Raw genomic sequence first — 23,783 nt, forward strand, 5'->3', positions numbered from 1 at the left:
GCTTCTAAAATAAATGTATTTTCTTATGCAGCGGGTAAGAAGATTTTTTTTTTTAATGTCCCCTTTTCATAGAATAATGTGGGCCCTCCGACCAAGATGTTGGCCTCATCAACACCAACTTAGTCTAATAACTGCTTGCAGATCCAGTGGTGTTAACAAGAAACAATTTATATTTGTGTTTTAAACACAGACTGAGGCTGGGGCACCTGAGTTGGTTAAGCATCGGACTTCAGCTCAGGTGACGATCTCACACTTTGTGAGTTCGAGCCCCACATCGGGCTCTCTGCTGTCAGTGCGGAGCCCGCTTCAGATCCTCTGTCTCCCTCTCTCTCCACCCCTCCCCCACACATACTCTCTCTCAAAAATAAACATTTAAAAATAACAATGAAAAATAGACTGAGGCCAACGGCAGCAAGCTGAGATACAGAAAAAGATAAAGAAATTTTGTTTCCAGGTAAATTTGCGTTATATAAATGCAGTATGTTTTCTTTAATTCCATAAATACAGTTTTGATGCTGCCAATTTGAGAAATTATTAACATTTCCTTAAATAAGTCTATTCTCTATTGAAGCTCATTCCCTTGCACAAAATGGAATGATCTTGGAAACAATATAAAGGAATGCTGATTTGCTATGTCATTGATAAAAGCATAGTCATTTACATAAAAAGCAAGTCATTTACATCCTTGTCTTGATCCACTAGACTTCATTATGCAGAAATAGTAGCTTATCAAGCAGGTCTGACCTTTGTACCATCTGGGGACAACAGCTAATACAGCTCTAGCTCCTGGATCACAGGACCTGGGCCCACTTCTAGCCTCACCACTTGCTAGCTGGGTGTCCTTAAGCGTTTACTTAACCTCTCGGAGTTTCAGCTTTCTCATGAGTATACAGAGACAGTAAAAGTATCTGCCTCAGAGGGCTGCCATGAAGATGAAATGAGCGAATCCACACAAAAAGGTCTGAGTTTCATTCCTCGCCCACAGTAATCTGATAAAAAGTAAGCTCTCTTCTAATTTGGTTTCATCTTATATGTGGAGATAGACCCTCGACCTGGAACATTAGATTCCTTTTTTTTTTTTTTTTGACTTGTAACAAAATGTTTTTTATTTATTTATTGTAAGGCAAAGTATATAACCATTAAAATCAAATGGCAATACACAGCTCTTAGAAAAAAAAAAACAAAAAAAAACAAAAAAACCTCTTGCCTCATTTCTTCCCATTTCCCAGCTGTCATCCCCAGAGATACCTGCATTCAAGCATTTTAGTTATCTTCTGTTCTCCTCATTCTCCCTGGAGAGATATATCAGTCTTCCAGTTTTATTGAGAGATAAGTGACACACAGCATTGTGTAAGTTTAAGATGTGCAGCACGATGTTTGGATTTACATGTATTGTGAAATGATTATCACAACAGGCTTCACAATCATTCATTGTGAAATGATTATCACAACAGCCTGATTATCATACAGGCTTGGCCTGTATATGATAGGACAGGCATCCTGTCATATACATACAATAGGGAGAAAAGGAAAAAAATTCTCCTTGTGATGAGAACCCTTAGGATCTAATCTCTTAACTTGCCTGTATACGCTACAGAGGTGTTAGCTACAGTCATCATGTGGTACGTGACAGCCTAGGACTTATTTATCTTATAACTAACTGGACGTTTGTGCCTTTGACCACTTTCTTCCAATTCCTTCCCCCCGCTCCCTTCGCCCCCTGGCTCTGGTAAACACAAACCTGATCTCTTCTTTCTAAGTTCAGTGTGGGATTTTTTTTGTTCTTGTTTTAGATTCCACAAACAAGGGGCACCTGGGTGAGTCAGTTGGTTAAGCATCTGACTTTGGCTCAGGTCATGATCTCACCGTTCGTGAGTTCAAGCCCCCCATCGGGCTCTGTGCTGACAGCTCAGAGCCTGGAGCCTGCTTCGGATTCTGTGTCTCCCTCTCTCTCTGCCCCACCCCTGCTCACGCTCTGTCTCCCTCTCTCTCAAAAATAAATAAGCATTAAAAAAAAAAATTTTAGATTCCACAAATAAGTGAGATCAAACAGTATTTTCTTTCTCTGACTTATTTCACTTAGCATAATGGCCTCAGGGTCCAACCATTCTCATTTTTTATAGCTGAATAATACTCCAGGGTGTGTGTGTGTGTGTGTGTGTGTGTGCGTACCCTAACTTCTTTCTCTGTTTATCCATCAACGGACACTTGTTTCTCTAGCTTGGCTACTGTAAATAATGTTGCTATGAACGTGGAGGTGCAGATATCTTTTCCATTAGTGTTTTCATTACCTTTGTATGTATGGAACATTAGATTCTGAAGAGGCTCCAGCATCCTATTTTAAGAATTCATGTTGGACATAGATATTTGACTTTTAAGTACAGACTTGACATCATTTATTTAATGTTCCCTATGTTAAATGAGATGCTCAGAGAAAATGGTGGATCTTTTAGACCACTAAAAATCTACTTCAGCATGTGTATTAGAAAAGGTAACTACTCCCATTTGCTTTGTCCTATCTTTTTTTTTTTTTTTAGAGAGAGAGAGAGAGCGAGCAAGCGAGCGAGTAAGCAGGGGCAGAGGGAGAGAGAGAGAATCCCAAGCAAACCCCACGCTCAGCACAGAGTCCAGCACAAGGCTTGATCCCATGATCCTGGGATCATGACCTGAGCTGAAATCAAGAGTTGGGCGCTCAACCGACTGAGCCACCCAGGCGCCCCTGCCTTTTCCTATCTTACTCTTTACAAAAAGCACTACTTCATTCTTGGTATTGTGACTAATAATACAAATGATAGCTAAAACCATCACTCACATGTATTTGGTACTTACTATATACCAGGAAGTATCCCACATATTTTCATGCATTATCTTATTCTCACAATTAACCAATGAGGTACGTTCTGATTATTCCCATTTTTTCTATGTTTATTTATTTATATTGAAAGAGCACATGTGCATGAGCAAGGAAGGGGCAGACAGAGAGGAGAGAAGGAATCCAGAGCAGGCTCCGCCCTGTCAGCACAGAGCCCGAAGCGGAGCTTGATCTCATGAACCGTGAGATCATAAGCTGAGACAAAATCAAGAGTCCAACGTTTAACTGACTGAGCCACTCAGGCACCCCTATTATTCCCATTTTTTAGATGAGGAAACTGAGTCACAAAGAGACAGAAAAGTCCTGAGTCCAGATATAAATATAATATATAACAATAATAACATAACAATAATAACAACACAGCACTGGATTTCCAAACATCATCTCTTATGCTTAGGACAACCTTGTACTATTCCCAATAATGGATAAGAAACTAAGAACTAAAGTAAATTAGCTAAGGCAAGATATAGGTTCGTGTGGCCCCAAAACCAGGCACTCCAAGCAAGTGCCCCTCTGCAGACAGAACAAGGAAGGGCTTAGCAGATTCCTAAAGGTCTCCCCTAAGGTTATAGGACATTGGAGAGGCACAGGACTTCAGAATTACCAGATCCAAGCCCCCTCACTTTATAGATGTGGAAAGGGAGGCCCAGAGAGAGGATAAGACTTGCAGAAGGCAGTGAGAGCCACAACTAAAACCTAGGTCCCCTGACTCCCTGCACCACATCCTTGTGGTGACATGATGAGACCCTGTCACACGGAGTCAGCCATGCCCGACTCTGTGAAAACAGGAAAGGAAAGCCTGACTGCCTCATAGTGATGATGTCGGCCTGTTGCCTCTCCCCCTGCTCCCTGCTGACTCTGGGGACTATTGCACATACTTCTGGCACATTCAGAACTGGCAAGAGCAGAAAAGCTTGGGAAAGGAATCCACAGCCAAGACAGGGAGCTCGCAGTGCCCTTTCATGATCTAATAGGAGCCAATTTCCACTATGATTCTCCTGAAGCAGAACTGGAGATCTGGAGAAGGAAAGTGGCTCTAGCACATGTGGGTCTCTGTTGTAGACACCAGACACGAACATAACCTAAGTCTCTGAAAACGTGATCAAAATGAGCAAGTCCCCTGAATCTTTTCCAACTAAATGCATGCCTTTCCTAGTTTTTGCAATGGATAAAAAACAAATAAGAGAAATTTTAAAAAACAGAATTTTGGACGTGTTGAATTAAAATTCCTTCAGTATTATGTAATCCTTGAAATACAACAGTTGTTTACTAAACTTTGATTTCTAAGCTTCCCTTTGATGACAAATATTAATATTTATCATTTTTCTGATGTTGGACTAATGAGAATCTTAAGTGTTTATGAGAAGACATTTAAATATTACAGTACGGTGGATGTGTTTGTCTTCTGATCTGTATTCCTCTGTCTTTAACATCAACCAGCATTTATTTTTTGTGTTGAATCCTGGGTTGTTGTTCGCCAACATTTGCAGCAAACTCTATATGGCCAGAACCGATGGCGTCTACGCTTACTTGATGACCAAAGGGAATATGACAGCCCACTAATAACACAGTACTATGGAAAGGATGTAGCCCTGATTTTCAAAGTGAAAATTGGGACCCATGTGCAACTACCAACCAGCAGGAGTAGACAGAGCAACATCCCAGGTTTAATGACACCAATCAAGTGTCATTTATTTTTAATATTTATTGAATGGTGGCTACATATCAGGCACTATGCAAGGGCATGCTTCACAGCAACCATCTCACTTGATTCTCACAACAACTAAGAGCTAACTGGTATTATCGTTGTTTTACAGAAAAGAGAGATGCAGAAAGGTTGAGTTCTTTGCTCAAGATGACATGGCTAATGAGAAGCAAAGACAGGAGTTGGTCCTCAGAACCAGAGAATAGGTTTTTGTCTCTACTCCCTTCCTATGAGCCCCTTCTTGACTCCCAGCATTTGAAAATTCCTATCACCTGCATGAAGCAGCAGCCTTCAAGGTAACCCAGACTTTCAGATCTTGATGGTACGGATGAGACATAACTCATCCTGTCCACCACAGGCCTTGTGCTGCTTTATGCATGGAGAAAGAGCAAGAAACAGTACTACAAAAGGTCCATGCCTTCAGGGAGCAAACTTCTGAAGAGGGAAAATACACAATATTCTCACAATAAACAAGGCACTCTCTCCAGGAAAGGGAGGAAAGGGGAGGCTGTAGGATTCAAGAAGCAGTAAGGGGGCTGAGGTCCAGGACTTCAACAGATTTCACTTACCTATACCCTCCGTGCAACCAAGACTCAGCTAACCAGAGAAGTAACAGAGCAGAGCCCAGAAATAAGAGGCACAGTGCAAAGTTCAACATCGAGTTCTAAGTTAGGGACCAGGTGATGGGAGGCAGCATTAGCAAAATAGCCACTACTGCTGCCTTCATAGAGCTTCCTTTCCTTCAGAGGAAAGAGGGCACCAATCAAAAATAGAGGTTAAATAAAAGCTATAAAAAAAAAGTATAAGTCAAGGAAGCTAAAACACAGGAACTAACCTACAGAGACCGAAGAAAAAGGCCTCCGTGAATGTGGAATGAATTAATTAATGATGAGCAAGGAAATGACTCACAACCAGGAGCTGGCAAGAATACAGTTGGAGATTAGGTACAGACACTGGGGTACCAGGCGAATCAGAGACTGTCAAGGCAGAGCCCAGTGAGGTCCATGGTCAGAGCAAACTTCAGCACTGAGTCGGATTTGCTACCGGACCTGTCACCAGGCTGTCATCCCACATTCCACCTGCCTGCTTACCTTAACTTCCAGACATCACCTACTTCCAGATCCTGGTCCCACTCCCCACTTACCTGTCCCTAGTGTAGGCAGCTCCTACCACACCAAGAGTGACTCACAGCAACCTGGCCAACCCAGAGTACCAGAAGCTGCTGTGTAGACCCCCCAAATCCAGTGATTAGTATCCATAAGCATAAGAGTAGTTAACACATGCCAAGAGCTTTATACATACAATCTTACCCAACCCTCACAACATCCAGAATCAGTGACTGTTACAAGTTCCATTTTAAAGATGACGAAACAGACCAAATCAAGACCTGTCCATGTGTCCACATCTCATACCCGGTAAAGCCGCATGCCTTGGGTTTACAGATCTGAGTCTCTGAGCTCAAAAATAATAAAAATGTAAAATATAATAACAATAATAAAAATAAAAGCTAACATTTACTAAGAAATTATTATAGGAGAGGTACTCGTGCTAATATTTTGTATAGATTATCCCATTTTATTCATACCTTCCCATGAGGTACACACTCACTATGTCCATTTTATAGAAGAAAATAAAATTCTGCAAGGCAACACAACTTGCCCAAGATCATCCTCGGCCTGTAAGAGACTGCCCTATGTATTTGCGAACTCCTAACGCTCTTCATCGCATCACAACAGAATGGTAGCCTAGGAGGAGCCATAAAGAACCAGAACCTTGCTTTCTAAGTGTGGCCCATGGACCAGCAGCATCTGTACCACCTGGGAGCTTGTGAGACATGCAGGAGCTTCTGGCCCCACCAGGACCTTTTCATATCATTCCAGCCAGTCCCCAACCCACGAGAGCTGCACCCAGCTGTTTCATCTGCACTGGGAAGCCCAACACAGCTAACTCCTCCAGGCCAGGGAAGAGCTGGCCTGTTGCCTCTCAGAAGTTCAAGAGCCTAGAGGAAGCCATGGCTTAGAAGAAGCTTTCTGTCCTGCTTGGAGGGGCCAAGAGAGGGCCTCAGCTGCAACCTTCATCTGTGGTCACTGGCTGCAGAAGCTTCTGGCCTTGCTCGTACCCACTCAGCCAGCAGATCCCAGCAACTGGGATTTCAAATGGCAGTGGCCACCTGCTGTTTTTGTACCCCAGTATCACTTCCCCTCTTCTGAAGGTGCCAGCACCTCCATTCATCAGGTCCCCTCCGTGTGATAACCAGGCAAGCAGGGCACAGCACAGCTCAGGAGGGCACCATTCACATAGATATTTGTAAAAACAAAAAAACTTTCCATCCCCCCCTCCACCTGACCATCTTTGTTGTTGTTACACCCCTTCCATACCCTCTGCCTTTATTTCTCCGTCTGGGTTGCTTTTTCCTGCCCTCCTTGGGACCACTACCTCTCTATCCACCAGCCTCATTCCTGGGAGAATCTGAACAGGAATCGCCTGTGCTCCTGGGCTGAGACAAACAACCTGATCCCAGCAGGTTCCAGCCCCCTCCTCTGCCTGTCCTCCCAGCACACACCTGCTCCGAGGCATCCTTAGAACGTCTCTGGGCACAACCGAGCAGGTACTGTCCTGCTGGTAATGTGGAGACTTAAGACAGCAATGAGTTCTAGGGTGTTTTTTCCCAAAAATGAAGACATGGGAAGAAGACCTTACGCCTTGCAGAAAATGAAAATTTTGTTCTTACCATCCACCACATGCTTCAGTGATTAAACGACTACAGACCATACTCTCCTCCAAACCGTGCTCAACTAAAATATGCAAGCACTAAACCTCATGAGGGAGTACTGATACTTCCACATTATCTGTGATGGGTTTTAGCTCCAATAGCTGTGAGTCTGAGAAACTGCAAAATACACTGAATTTTAATGGAAATCTGATTCTTAATAAAAAGAGGTAAATCCATAACAAGGAAGACTAATAAACACATAAATAGACTCAGAAAGAGCCTTTCAGTTCCAGAATACTGTCGAGGTGTGCCTTTTGCAAACCTCTTAGCCAGTTTCTCATTTTCCCCTTCTATTCCCACTTATTTATCATTAAAAGAAAACCTTGGCATATGTACAAAATATCCCCCAAATATGTAATTTTTAAATGGATTTTAAACCCTCCAACAAGAACACTTTTTCCCACTCTCTTTTCCCCCTCTATTAAGTCAACACAGTAGAAAAAGAAAACTACTACAATTGCAAAATGACCTCCTGGTGAGTAAAAAACACTCAGGAAATGCTGAAAAACGAAATGGTAGTGCAGGGTAATCGAAATTCAGGCCAAGAATGCTCCTGGACACTGGATACAAGGTTTTAAATATAAATATTCAGATAGAAACAAACCTACATATACACATTTTCTATAAGATAAAAAAAGCTTTTAAAAGGAAAAGGTCCCCAAATACTATGGATAATCCATCAAATGGAAGGTATTTAATCAAATTAGCTTAATTATTCTGCCCTGAAAAGGAGGGTGAGGGTAACTCTAAAAAAATTAAAAAGGAAACAAATCTTTATAATAGGCAACCTCTCTGGAAGCCTCCATTTCAGGCTACTGAATTAGAATGGTCAGATGCTACTGGTTCATTCCCACGGTGGGCGTGGGGCCTACTTAATTAAAAACAAAAAAAGAAAGAAAGAAATTTAAAATAAAAATTTAAAGAATGTTACTGGTTAAAACCGGTGGTAGTGTGTATCTGAACAATAGTTGAAACCTTTACAATAATGAAGCCACAGCTCACGAAAGCATGTAACTCAGTTTCTTTTGAACGTAATTGTAATGGGTTACTATTTTTTTTCCAGCTCTGAGGCATAAAACAAACTAAGTAGCAGGAAGAGAAACACAGCCAGAAACAAAATTGAGAATCCTAAGTCAGGCGAGCACAACTAGAGATACAAAATGGGACAGGAGGTGGGGAGGATGCCTTGGATTTGACCCCAAAGATAACCCGGAACACAACCTATATGGTTGTAGTTCATCAAATTCCAGGAGAGCTTTGTGACAAGGCTTTCATGCCCAAAGCCTTCAAAATTCTAGATATTTCCCTCCCCACACAGGACTTTCACCTGTTAGACTGTACCTGATTCATTTCATGAAGTTCTGTTGTTAGAATCAGCGGTTGTCGCTCCTAAATGCACTTCAGACTCACCTGGGAAACTTAAAAAAGAAAGTAACGCTGCCTGCCTCCCCTCCCACACTCTGATTTAATTTTTCTGGATGGGACCAGCCCCAGGTGACTTGAACTTGCAGCAAGGGCTGAGAACCACTGGTTGAAAATCAATCCAAACAGGTTAAAATTATGTAAAGAAGGAAGCACCATAATTGGGCTAAGTAAATTTACATGAGGAAGCAAGGTGCCTCAAATTCCCTTCTTAATCAGATATAAGATGATACTTTAAGGATCCCAGATTTTTTCTTCATCAAATTTAGAGTCTCAATTGCATGGGAGAAATATATCTAGTTGCCCATAATGCTCCAGCTTTTACCAAAGGACTGAAGAAGTTTGGCACATCACATGCGAGACGGAGACAAAAACTGTACAATGAAGAGTGATCTATTCCATCTAGTACTCAAAATATGATAAACAAGGTAACATGGAGCAGGGTGCATGAGGTTGTCTTATCAATTAACAACAGTAAGAGCAAATTCACAGCTACCATTTCTTGACTGCCGGTTACTGTGCTAAGCACTCTCTATGGGTTACCTCCCGAAAAATTTCAACAATTTGAAATCTGAAACAGGAATGAATCATCACCTCCATTTCACAGATAATAAGGAAACTGAGACTCAGCAAGACTAGGACATTTTCCCCAAGTCACACTAAAAGTAAGGTGTCGGGGCGCCTGGGTGGCGCAGTCGGTTAAGCGTCCGACTTCAGCCAGGTCACGATCTTGCAGTCTGTGAGTTCGAGCCCCGCGTCGGGCTCTGGGCTGATGGCTCAGAGCCTGGAGCCTGTTTCCGATTCTGTGTCTCCCTCTCTCTCTGCCCCTCCCCCGTTCATGCTCTGTCTCTCTCTGTCCCAAAAATAAATAAACGTTGGAAAAAAAAAAAAAAAAGTAAGGTGTCAAACCAAGACTGTAATCCAGGTCTTTGACCCTCTAGCGTCCATTCTCTCTTTTTTTTAATTTTTTTTTAATGTTCATTTATTTTTAAAAGAGAGAGACCGAGCACAAGCAGGGGAGGGGCAGAGAGAGACAGACGCAGAGACAGAGAATCTGAAGCAGGCTCCAGGCTCTGAGCATCTGAGCTGTCAGCACAGAGCCCAAAGCGGGGCTCGAACTCACGAACCGTGGGAGCCTGACCTGAGCCAAAGTCGGACCAAATGAGCCACCCGGGCGCCCCTCTAGAGTCCATTCTTGTAACCACCACAATCTCCCATCTAGATAGCGCAAAAGTTTCCTCAATACTTGCTCCTCATAGTACAGTCCATGGGCCAATGGCATCAGCCTGAATCTCTGGCCTATTTCACATATACTGAATCAGAACCAGCAGCTTATGATCAGCAGGAGATTCCTATGGTCATTAAAGTTAAAACAAACAAACAAACAAAACACAGGTCTACCTGGACAATTCTCTCTCACAAGCTCATCATCATCTATATTGCATCCACACTCTTAAAAAACAAATCCTATCACTTCATTTCCCCACTTAAGACTATAAAATGGTTTCCCAAATGCCCTTGGAATAAAGTCCAAAATTCTTTTACAATACAGGTAACTGGACTCTGAATAATATCGCTGGTGGCTGCCAGCACAGCCCTACCTCCCCATGTCCCACAACCAGTGATTTTTATACCCCAGACACAGAGACCTTTCCACTCATCAAATCCCAATACCCACTCTTCCTTTCCTACTTCCTCTTTCCTGCCTTCCTTCTTCCTCTAAGCTCTTCCCTGCCTAAAATTAACCACCACCCACCACCACAACCAACTCCATGCCAGCCACATTCACAGCTGTGTCTCCAGGGCCTACCAGTGAGGTGCCTGGCACAGAGCTAGGTGCAGGATAAATGTGCAGAATAAATAGATGCTACTGAGGGCTTCTGCTGTTCCCTCTGCCCATCTGCTCTTTGCTCTTCCCCATTTCTCCTTCTCTGTCCCCTGCAGCACCCCTTTTCTCTCACTCACTCCTTATCAGTAACCAATAGCCTCATGGCTATTGCAGGTGTCAGCTTTAGAGAGACACCTGCCATGTCCACGTGCCCATTACCCCGGGGTTAGTCACCAGCAGGGTGATGACTGTTTCACTTTAACCCTGAGACACCTGGAATAGGCCTAGTCCTTTCCAGAAATAGAAAGAAGCCCTCACTGACAAGGGCAGGCCGCTTTTCAATCTGATATTTAATATATAGATGGAACCACAGATCAGGGACCTCTCAGCAGGCAATGTAAAGCCGAAAGCTTGACTATCTATCTCTCTCCCCACACAAAGAGTATCACTGTGCTGGCAAGATCAATTATCAAATTTGCGGGCACACTTGACATGTGATGGTCAACATGGCTGTTCTAAGAAATCAAATGGCAAATCCTTTTATAAAATAGACACCTGCCTCAAGTTTAAATCGTGACTAAATGTGATATATTTTCATATGTTGTTTACTTTTATTACAAAAATAAGAGCTACTAGCCATCTACTGAACACTAGCTACTGAGTGCCTGACAACATGCTCCAAGCCTTAAAAACATCACCTTATTTAATCTTTATCATCACGTTATGAGGTACAAATGCTGATTATTCCTATTTTACAGAAGAAACCAAGGGCTAAGTGCCCTAAGAGGGAAGGCTGGGATTTAAATCATAGGCCTCCAGACTACCACTCTCTATGGCTTCTTTGCTATGTTTTGCTATTTGGATCACTTTCTCGTCTGAGAAATCACAGACATGGACATTCCCAAAGAAACAGCCCCTTGGAAGATGACCTCAAAGGCTGAGATTTTTTTCATCGCAATGTAGACACCGAAAGGAAAGCAACCTGCTACATCTTATATTTCAAAGCATTTCTATCTTAAAAGAGATTCAAGAAAAAGATGTGGGAACAGAGCTTAGGGATGCTTATGAATGCAATTTCACAAACATTTTTTCAGTGTCTACTAGTGGTCAGGCATGTGCTGGAAGCTGAACAAGCAGACTGTTAGCTGGGAGAGCGCTGGGCGGGCGGTAGGGACGGGGCAGGAGGGGTTGGGAAGAACATCTCTCATGATGACTGTTTATGAATGTTTAGCCGATAATTTATAAAAGCATTAGTTTAATAACTAATTATGCAGAAAGCATCTTTCACACACACAAGAGGTAAGTTACCGCTTTATTATCTACGAACTGAAAGGGCCAATGTGCCTTCTAAAACTAAAGTTTTATATAATTCAAACAACACGTGTGTATATTTCTGATACCCTATGTTAGCTAGTGGGTTAGAATGTAACTTGTGCGAATGCACAGTGTCAGATTTTGTTCTCAAGGGTCTGAAAGAAAAAAAGGGAAAAAAGCATGGGGAACCAAAACAAGACATTCCCAAAATAGAAAGGGAGCATATTGAAGCTGCATGTATATACAAATAAAGAGAGGAGCGCAGAAATATTTCCTAAAGCATTCCACCAAACGCTTCCAGGAATAGGAACAGGATGAGAACACCAAATAAAAGAAATCATGAACCTGAAAAGTCATATACAGTACTATGAGGCCTCCAGAATCGTGTCTCCTGGCAGAAACAAGAGGTTTTTGACACGAGAGCATGAGATGAAGACCATAGATCACTTTCCTCATTTATAAAATAAAGGAGTTAAATTAGATGGTTTTTAAGGTCCTTCCAGCCCTCACTCATTAGCTCCTTTAATCCATGTGGCCCCTGCACCTAAAGAGGATGGGCATATGAAGATGCTCAAAAAATATTTGCTTAATTAATGAAATAGTACAACCTTACCAATAAGAAAAGGGCCTTTACAACAATGGGTCCTGGCCTATGGCCTACAAAAAACAAATTAGGAGGGAAACCTTATCTAAACAGCTTCACATCTAGTGCTCCTCCTAGCTGACTGATGGTAGAATGAAAATAACCCTGGACTAGGAAATGAATCGCTTGGGTCTAGTCTCATCTCTGACACAAACCAACAAACCAACCCTATGACCTTGGGTAAACTGCTTTACCACCTGGTCCAGTTTCCTCATCTCTAAAAGAAAGGTATTATAAAGCTAAATATAGCTAACATTTGTGGAACTTTTACTATATGCCAGGAACTGTACCAAGATCTTTGCCTTAAATTTAAATGATCTCAAAGGTTTTTGCAGCCCTAACATTTAGTCTCTGACTACAGAGGAAACATGGTATAATGGAAAAATTCCAAATTCTGTACTCAGAAACGTTGGGTTTGCTCACTTTGTTAGGCGGGGTCTTTTTCTTTTCTAATTATTTTTAATGTTTATTTATTTTTGAGAGACAGAGCATGAGTGGGGGAGGGGCAGAGAAGGAGGGAGACACAGAATCCAAAGTGGGCTCCAGGCTCTGAGCTGTGAGCACAGAACCCTACCTGGAAGTCAGACTCACAAACTAGGAGACCATGACCTGAGGCGAAGTCAGACACTTACCCAACTAAGCCACCCAGCACCACCCCCCCCCCACCCCCTGCATCTCAGGTGCGGCCTTTTTCTAAGCAGAGCCTATCAAGGAGACTGGGTCACAATCCCAGTACTTCTATTCACTAGCTGAGTTAATTTGGACAATTTGCTTAACTTTAATTGCTTTACTAAAACTTTTAGTTTTCTTGTATGTGAAATGCATATAAAATGGTTATCTCGTACAGCATTTGAGAGAATTAAACTATAATAACTAAAGGTAATAAATATAAATAAACATACATTACATTTTATTACTAGGTGTGTCATGTGGACAAATCATCTTCTCAAGATTTTTCCTCATCTACAGATGGCAGGTACGGTGTTACAAAAAGAAGTAATAGGAACACTCTAAATTATCCAGTGTTAGCTGTGTTTGAAAGCATGCATATTCCCTAACACTTGGAAAAGCACATACAATACTCCCCTAATACTTGTAAAAGCATATACAATCAATGACGACGACACCTACAAAAGACATCTTTACTAGCTATATCTCTCCAGTACCCAACAACTGCTTTCCTAAACAATTCTCTCTAGTCCCAGCTCCAAGCAGGTGGACACACAGGCTGCCAGCCAAGAACGCAGTGCCACCTGGATGTTGTAGTTCCGAGTCAAAGGACCAATCCACAGAACGGCTGGAAGTGAGACTTCAACTCCCAGGAGACACCTCGCCGCACCACATGGCACGCTGGGAGATAGAGTACCAGCCCGCAGGGAAACAGGGGGCAGGACTCCAACTCCCAGACGCCTGCGCTACTCAGGCCGCCGGCAGTAACATGGAGCCTGAGAGGGAGAGTTCAGGCACACCCGGCTTAACAGGTGCGAATAGGAGTCGCTTTCGGTAGTCCCAGGCCCAGCATAGGTCAGGGCCTTTCTACAACAACCACTGAGCTCATTTTTCTACTGGTCCCCGGCACATTTCTTGAGGGATTCGAAATAATAAAGCAGTAAATCTGCAAGTGGCAGACTTCCACAAGCAAGACCTCTCTTAGCTTTCGGCTCCAGCCAGCATCCTTGGGCCACTTCGGTAAAGATCTTTAAGCTCTTTTTTCCCAAATAAAGCACTGTGAGTGGCTGATCCAAGGTCATATAACAGAAGAATCTGATCCTAGAGAGTCGCCTCCAACTCCAGTTCCACTAACCAGCCTCCCCTCCCCCCCCCCACACGTTTTAAATCCCCGCGTATTTTTGTATAAAAAACTACATTAATCCATAAAATAGTCCAAACGAGTCCTCATGAGTTCCCCCACCATAAAGCCAGTGCTTTGTGTTTTTAAAATGTCAAATGTAAGATTCCCTCCCAAAACACTACCTTCCCTCTACCTACTTAGCTCCTTTCCTGGGCACGTGTTCAGCCCCCTCCCTTTGCGGATCCCAAAGCCGGGTGATTAACACAGTTTTGTTGGGGCAGCGATTTCTGCTACTTGCTTATGACCTTGGAAAACCCTCAAAAAGCGGCTAGTGCCAATTACACCACCAGGTCTGGGTGCCAGGGTATCCCTGGAGCCGCTGGTGTGGCCCATGCCTTAGTTTACCCCTTTGTGCAGCGAATGAGGGGCGGGTTAGGGTTAGGGCTGGTGCTCAGAATGGGGCCTGAAAAGGTTCAAGGGGTAGGAGCGTCCTCCGGACAGGCAACCTCCCCTGCCTCAAGGAGCTGTGCGAGCCAGACCCCGTCCCACTGGACTGCGGGAGTAAGGACCAGACACCAGTGGAAACCCAAACCCGCACCCCAGAAACACTCTTCGACTGGGGCTTGCCCCCTGCCCCTACCTTCCAAGATCTTGGCAGCTGGGAAGTGAAAGGCAGAGGGAGGGAGCGCGGGGCAGAAGCGGCGCCTGGGCGTGTGCCCACTGGGGTGGCCACCTGAGGGACCCGGTAACCGGAGGGCAAAAAGTCTCCGGACTAGACGGAGCGGAGAGGGGACTACAATTCCCAGACGGCACCGCGGCGAGGGCGGGACCTAAGATGGCGCTAGTCTGGACAGACGCAAGGGCCAATAGGTGTAAAGTATGATACTGAACTGGGCCAATCAGAAGCCATAATGTCAGTAACTCTGATTCAGGGGTAGGAAACATTGTTGTTTTCAAGACAGCAACTGAGGTGAGAATCGCTCTGGAAAGGGATTTTTGTCATAAACTGCACAAGCCTCCTTTTTCTCCAAGTGACAAATAAGACTCTTCAGGCTATTCTGCTTTTTTTCCCTCCTACTTCCTTTCTTCCTTTTACCCCCCCCCCCCCCCACTGGCTGGATTTACTTTCACTTCCTCTACTCACTCTGGATCGTTCTTGATTACTTAAGCCTTCTTTTCCTCATGTTTCTCTCGCCACATCGGCTCTCAGACCTTCACTTGATCCATCTTAAGACTACACTCCGCCTTCCCTGAAATCCTAACCAAAATTGTACCGCAAACTCCCTTGTCTCTTCCTTTCTACCATTTTTGTGCTGTTTTTCTTTTTAGCACTTTTCCTTCCCCGTGCTGTGTGTAATTCATTTATCTTTTTTATCGTCTTGTCCCCTATAGTGGAAGATCTAAGCAGATGACGATTTTTGTTCTGCTCACGGCAATATTTTTGGCACCTAGAAGTATATATAGTAGTAGGTACTCAGTAAATATACTTTGAATAGTTGAATGAAATCTAGAGTAGTCTTTATTTTCTATTCTCCCTTTCTTTGGTGCAGATTTATTAAATCCATCTTGAACCACCATGGGACCCTTGTGCTTGCTCCCTTTTCTAATTCAAAATCATTCTCTCAATATAGTCTAGGATGTTGGAGAAATCACTGAGTCAGATGCAATTCCTAACTTCAAGATGTTCCTGGTCTAGAGGAGTATGAAAAGTAAAATGAATTTTGCAATAAATGCAATTGCAAATTGCAGAACAGCTAAATAATTGCATAAGGTCGTGCAGCTCATGTACAGGGACTAGAATCTTGTCCTTCAGACTCAATATTACACACTATGCTCCTTATAGCAACCTCCCTTATTAGGACTGCCTACTTCCCTTCTCTTTCCTCCCATTTCTAGTGCCAAGGAAGAACATATGTTTGCCAGTCACCTTTTACATTTAAGGAAAAACAAAGAGCAATTACACTTAGACAAACACCCAGATATATCCCTACTTTGCCTGACACCATTTCCTTTTTTTTTTTTTTTTCTTTTTTTTTTCCTCACTTGTTTCTTTGGCCTGCTTCATTACATGCAGGTGATTACACCAAGTCTTAGATCTCTCATCCTTTCTGATGTTTGAACCCCATGGAGAGTACCGAGGTGTCCTAAAAAATGTCCTGGTGTGAAATACTGATGTCCTAGGAAGCTTGGCTCTCAGAGAATGTCACTGTGGATTATGGTCAATTTACAGGTCATCACACAAACACCATGGCCACATAGAATATTAGAGAATTGTGAATAACTAGATGAAATTGAAGACAATCACAGATGAACCAGAAATGTGATCAATATGTATAGAGACTAATTTTGTACGTAGAAATTATAACCCCTGTTCAGGCTTCCTAGCCTAATCTCCTGTCAGTTTGGGGTTGTTTGCTGTGATACAACAGTTCTTTCTACCTGTTATGAGCACAGACTCAGCTCAGCAATACCAACCTTTCTCAGGCTGACTGGAATGAGAGATTTCAACACATGTGTCGGCAGCCAGACTAAATGTGGAAGGAATCATTGAACCATGTGAAAACGGAAAGCTCAACAACTCGACTCTTCTGAGAAAGTATCAACCTATTATCACTGCATCTTCTACTTAGCAATCAAAAGGCAAATGTCATGAATATACTCAGGATTTAAACAGTGGTATCTAATGATTATGAAACCATTGTTAGGCAGCCTAGTATGAACATATTATGTACTATTTCAACTGTGAGCTATGCTGTTTGCTGGGCTCAAGGTCAGCCATGACCTTCAGCAATATATACATACATAAAGAGCATTAACACATGGCACTTGCCGTGGACCCAGGACATCAAAGTGCCAAGACAATCAGTGGGGATGACTGTCTGATCTGCAACTTGATTAACAATCGCCAGGAGATGGTATCTTAGCTTGAGTTCTCCCAGAAGTATATCCTGAGACAGGTATTCAAGTGCAAGTCGGTAATTGCAGGAAACACCAGTAGAATAGAAAAGTGAAATAGGGAAGGGAAGACAGACAAAAAAGCATGTTACTACAAAGGGTGATTGAGCTTAATTCTCCTGAGGAACTATACGAAACAATGTGAAATACATGCCATAGACTGAGCTATCCCACCAGAGGACAAAAGAACTATGTTGTTTAAATACTAACTCCCATCAGTCAGTAATTGGAGTCTGTTTTCAGAGGCAGTTAAGTCCCTGGTTCTTCGGGCATGCTATATGAGAGGGCAGAGTTGCCTCAATGTCCAGAGAAAGCCAGGCAGCCAGGTGCTGCCATTGAAGTCAGGCTGGTGTATCCTGAAATGGCAAGGGAATAGGGGGTACTGGCAGGGCACCAAGAGGATCTGCTACAGGTGGCTTTGTGTCACCATAAGCTCATATTGCTGACACTAGCAGAATAAGAATAATTCAAAACTTAACATACCAAAAACAAAACAAAAAGCAATCTATCACCTTGTATATTTCATCATGTGAACAATTAATATAGACAGTACTTTCTAAATTCTCACTAACACACACAAAAAACAAAATCTAGAGCAACAAAAGCCTCTCGCACTGGGAACTCTGGGGCTTTGAGGCTTCAGTGGGACTGGGGTTTAGTGAAAGGGAAGGAAGGAGATCGAGAAAAGGGGGAAAGGGAATTGAAAGAAATATTCCTGAAGACAATATGTTATTCATTTTGCGATATTGCAGAAACACATATAAAAGGCTCGGGATCTTTGCAAAATTAACACTAAGTACACAGACTGTGGTCTTTAGACCAAGAAGACAGTTTTGTGAAAGACCTCTATGCATGGTCCATTGTAGCACTTCTTCACAGCAAATAGCTTTACTTGAAGTTACAGTCACCATTTATTTGTCCTTCTGTTTATCATTGATCTCCTCCAAATAAAATGTAAGCTCCCTGAATGCATGAAATTTCCTTATGTCTTACTCAATAGTAGACACTCAATAAATACAAAGTAAATAGGGAAAGTGCTAGAAGGTTCCAACATTATACCAATCATTACACTGTGCCAAGCCATGAAGTAAAGAGACAAAAGTGACCCTACAATAACCTCCCATTATCACAAAGCTTGAGACCATCCTAACATGTGGAAAGCCTGGTGGTCACATACTCTTCCACTTAAGTCAAACACTCCTCCCAACAGCATCCTCTTCAAGCACACAGGACCCACAAGAAAATCCTTACCATGGAAATAGAATTTCAAAAGTAGAAAGGCATTTGAGGTCAAAGAGTTCAACTCTCTGCATAATTCATCTCAGCCATATGTTATAGGTCATAATCCAGAACTTGGGGGATATTTGGAAAAATCATCTCTAATAAGAAAATATTGTATTAGGAAAAAATGATGCATTGTTTCTGTAATACAAATCATACAAAGGTTGGGAAACTCAGCTGTACCCAGATGCTCACGTCTCCTTCACAAATTTCTCAGCCCATAATCATTTAGCTTTTTGGCTGTTATTGGAGAAATCTGGTTGTTAATAAGAACCATCTTGTGATGTGCTGAAAATTCTGTAAATTTTTTCCTTATCTTTTTTTTACCCTCCCCTCTTATTTATCCCTTTGTTGTTCTGTGTTAAATATATTCCTTGGGTGGATTTGTTCATCAGGTATTTAGAGATCGGTCTATTCCCTATAGTTAGTGAACATATGCATGCTGTCTCCTTTTAACTATGCCTCATAAATAATCACACTTAATCCTTCTTACTGCCATCTTTTGCAATCATCTTCCAGTTACCTAGAACATAAGGTGCATAAAACTAAGCTCAGTGTCCAAGCTGTGATCTCACTAGGGTGGCTCAAAGATAAGCTCTGATTTTTCCTCACTCTCTTTCAAGAAATTATGCCTCTAAATACATTATGCCTAGTTTCACTGCAGCTTTAAAGGCATTCCATCATTCTTGGGCGTGGGGGGGGGGGAGGGAGGAACGCTTTTTAAAAGCATTTCCTAAAAATTAAAAGGTATAGTTCTTTCATAGAGGACTTAGTGCAGGGTGGGATGCAGCTTCAGCTCAGTTTTTCATGTATGGAGGGTTCCTTTGGGCCAGCCACTGTGCAATGGGCTGGGATTCACCAGTGAATCAGACACAGACCCTAATATTGCACTGGAACAGAGACCATAAGCAAATAAACTAGTGAACAAATCTATGTGATGCTTTAGAAGTCGATGCCAGAATGAGTCAATTCTACCTATAGAGGAGGAGAAGGGGAGTTCTAGGCAGAGGTAACAGCATGTGGAAAGTGCCAGAGCTCGGACAAGGTAGAGTCATTGGTCCACAATCCAGAGTGGAAGTAAGGCAGTGGGGAAAGCAGCTGGAGGACTCCCAAGAGCCAGTTCATGATGGTTTCACAAGCACACTTCTTAGTTTGCCAAAGAGCAACTGAGAGCCTTGTAACTATCAAACAAATTACTTAACTTTGAGGCAAATAGAAAAATGCATTCAACAAATATTTACTGAACACCTACCAATGGCAGGCATTGTTCTAGTTATTAGGGGATGCAACAGTAAATAAGTCATAAAAAATCCCTACCTTCATGGAACTTCCGGTAGAGAAGACCATACATTGGTACACAAATTTATAATGTATGGTAGGATGATGAGAAATGCTAAGGAAAAAATGCAGAGTGGGGGGCTAGAAGATGATGGGTGGTCTTCTGTTAGCTAGGATGGTCAGGAAGCCCCTTTGAAGAGATATCATTTGAACAAAGATCTCAGTGAAGCGTGGGGGCCTCAGTGAAGCGAGGAGGTCTATGGAAGAATGTTCCAGAGAGAAGGAACAGTATGTGCAACGTCCTTAAGATAAGAACAGGCTTGACATGGTGGAAGAATAGCAAGGCAGTCCACGTGGCTGGAGAAGAGTCAATGAGAGGAAGAGCCGTACAAGAGGAGGTAAAAGGTAATCAGAGGTCAGAGCATGTAGGCCACAGTAAACCTTAAGGGAAAATAATAAGCTATTCCATAACTGTACTTGCCAGATGGTGTATATAGTATGATCTATTTGTGTAATCATTAAAGGATTGTGTTACACATATAATTACCAAGGTCCGTAATCACTCATCCAAAACTTTTGGGACAGGTGTGTTTTGGAAATTAATCTTACCATTTTTAGAAAAGGTAAGATGTTGGGGCACCTGGGTGGCTCGGTCAGTTAAGGGTCAGACTTCAGCTCAGGTCATGATCTCACAGTTCGTGGGTTCCAGCCCCGCGCCGGGCTCTGTGCTGACAGCTCAGAACCTGGAGCCTGCTCCGGATTCTGTGTCTTTCTCTCTCTCTGCCCCTCCCCCGCTCACACTCTGTGTGTGTGTGTGTCTCTCTCTCAAAAAATGAATAAACGTCAAAAAAAAAAAAGAAAAGGTAACATATGCCTACATTATATCTCTAGTGTCTACCACTCCTACAGCCGCCTTAGAACAGGACCCTGTCGGGGCGCCTGGGTGGCGCAGTCGGTTAAGCGTCCGACTTCAGCCAGGTCACGATCTCGCGGTCCGTGAGTTCGAGCCCCGCGTCGGGCTCTGGGCTGATGGCTCAGAGCCTGGAGCCTGTTTCCGATTCTGTGTCTCCCTCTCTCTCTGCCCCTCCCCCTTTCATGCTCTGTCTCTCTCTGTCCCAAAAATAAATAAAACGTTGGGAAAAAAAAAAATTAAAAAAAAAAAAAAAGAACAGGACCCTGTCATCAAACATTGACATTTGTGCAACAAAACATACATGGGATAATCAAATGCTATAAATAGGCCAGACTTCTGGTTTTCAAAATTTTTGGATTTTGACATTGCAAATGAGAGATTGTGGACCTATACCTGCACCTCTGGTAGGAAATTGGGAGCATCAAAATAGTTGTGAATGATGGTTGGGGAAAGGAGATGGCGTGGCTGTGGCAAGAGTATCTTTTATTCGACTTTATACAGTTCTGAACTTCTGACCAATATTTTTTTTTTTGCCATGTATTAGTTATGGCATTGAAATAACACTAGTTTAAATTAAAAAATAAAACAAATGCGGACTCTAATGATTTTATTCTTGTAGTCTTTGGGTGCTCAACAAGATGGATTGTATTAAGGGAAAATATTTTAAGCAAAAAAAGTAATGGAAAAGATTTTGAGTGTGCATTACAAAATTGCTTCTGAGTTTGAATGCTTTAGTCATGACATTCAACTTTTTCTGTGTCCTCTGTATGCTTTTCAGATTTTCGTTTTTTAAATATCTTTTGTGGATTGGAGAAAGTCATAGTATCGAGATGACTTTTTTAAGGAATAGGAAAATTCATTTCTAAAATTCAGTATAAAATATATTTTTTAAATTTATGGTAAATCACATTCCCTAATGTTCCAAAAAGGTTCTTCTGTTTTCTTACAGAACACGGTCCATTCTCTGGACTTATAGTTGTTTCTGTTTTGTTTCATTTTGTTTTTAAAACGAATCTGTGGGGTTTTTGTCTGTTTTGATAACAGGATGTCATGCTTGTGGTAAATACTTGCCTGAAAGAGATTTATAATGTGCAAACCCCTAAAATATTTAGACATTCTAAAATTGTAATTTGCCAACCTCCCTATTTCCTACCACTCTCCCCCGACAAAAATTCGGAGAGATGTATTTAACAGATGCCGTGTTCTGTGGTGGATGTTATTGGCTATGTGGCTGAAAACTGTAATTAGCCATGCCTCACTGATTCATACATGAATCGTTTTGAGGTTTATTATTCCACCAGAATGTTAATGAACATGAATACAAAATACTCTGAGAGATTTTCTTTTTATCTTGGTAAAGTACATATGGTGAGGGAAAAATAATCGTTTAAAATAATTAATGAAAAACTACTTCATTTATAACTAGATCCTTGATTTTTTGAATAGTAAATAAGACTCTAATTTATTGGAGCCTCGTGTCCAAAAAACAAACAGTAACACACTTCAATTAATAAAGCTTCAGGACCCCTACCAGGTAAATTTTAATCAAACCCAGGAGTCCTAACTTTTCTGACCTTGCCTCTAGTTTCCAGCTAAGAATCAAGCTGACGAAGATGCTCCCGTGTGTTTGAAAACAGAATGGGCATGAAACCAACATTCACAGTTCAGGTGTCATTTATGAGTAGTGTTCTCTTATGAACCTAGTTGGAAATAAAAGCAATTTAGGGGAAATGATATTTCAGCACTGCCTTAATCTAGCAGGGATTTTCTTCATGAGAAAATTAAACCAAACACACACTGGAAGTATGACTTAACTGGGCCGGCTTCTGCATTTAGGGTCACCAAAGCATACTGTAAATGGAAATCAGATTGCTTTAGAATCCAAGAACAAACTCTACTTTTGACCTTTAGAAAGCTCATGATGTATATGCCCGCAAAATAAACAAAATAATTTCAAAGTAAATTCGTTGAGTGCACCTGACCTTTGAAACAGAGCAGATGATGTTAATCAGATTTGTACAACTTTAATCTAGCTCAGCTTCCATCTCTCCATGTAGTTTTTAAATATCATAAAGAAGAGTCTCACAGCAGGGAATCTTTCAAATCGGAATAGATTTAGAAATGGAACAGAATGTATGACCTTGCCCCAAACAATGAAGTATAACTAGGACATGTAAGCAAGCAACCATTATGACTATAACCCAGTATACATGCTCCTGAGGAAAAGTGATTTTTTTTCGAAATATTAACTTAAGCACATGGTAGGCAACTTCTCAATATTACAGTAAAATATGGTTTGAGTCCTGATACAGTGGAAGGCACCTTGGAGGAAACTTTGAGTCGAAAATGAGCTGCATATTATAAAAAGGTGGTCCATCTGACCACTGCATCTGTTTTTATCCGGCCATAACATTTCTGCATTTTGGATCTTTGAATGTTTGAGCCATGGCCTTTTTTGAGTAGCCTGTTAAGTAACTCGGTAGACACATGCTTTCCTCCCCAGCATCACCTCCTTTGGGTAACCAACCCTGACCCCATCCCGTAGTAATCCTTCTCATTCTGAGTGGCTCTGATGGAGCTGACCACATTGGTTCCTTCCACCAAAAGGTAAGGTGATGGGCGCGGCATGGGGGGTGCCGAGGGTGGTTCACAGAAAACAAGCTGGACAGAAGCACTCCAAGCCACTCGGCCACATGATTGGTTCAGGGATGGGCACATGCCCCAAGCTGAGCCATTCTTTTCAGGTGTTCTGTGAGAGAGACTGAAGGAGGTGGTCCCTCCTCGTCTATGATAACAAGCTATAATGATAGCTATGTGGGGCTGCTGGCTACCCTGCCCACCTAGGAATTAGGTCAAACAGGGGCAAGCAGAACTGAGAGATGAAAAGAGGAAAAGTCCCAGCAGTCATTGCATTACAGAATCCAATTTTGCCTAAAGCCACCCCTTAGATTTGCCAGTTCAATGAGCCTTTTCTCATTTAAGTTTCTTTGAATTAGGGTTTTGTTAC

General features: G+C 42.2%; 1 protein-coding gene across 1 annotated transcript in view; it reads right to left on the reverse strand.

The window, feature by feature from the left end:
• FHIT (fragile histidine triad diadenosine triphosphatase) overlaps positions 1–15,113 on the reverse strand; it is a 1,435,036-nt gene extending 1,419,923 nt beyond the window's left edge. The window contains exon 1 of the mRNA XM_030307140.1: positions 14,990–15,113. The gene's annotated coding sequence lies outside the window, so the exon portion shown is untranslated. The remainder of the gene's footprint in view (positions 1–14,989) is intronic.
• Positions 15,114–23,783: the final 8,670 nt, after the last annotated feature.

The sequence above is a fragment of the Lynx canadensis genome, chromosome A2 (genome assembly GCF_007474595.2).
Source record: "Lynx canadensis isolate LIC74 chromosome A2, mLynCan4.pri.v2, whole genome shotgun sequence".
In the NCBI taxonomy this organism is placed as follows: Eukaryota; Metazoa; Chordata; class Mammalia; order Carnivora; family Felidae; genus Lynx; species Lynx canadensis.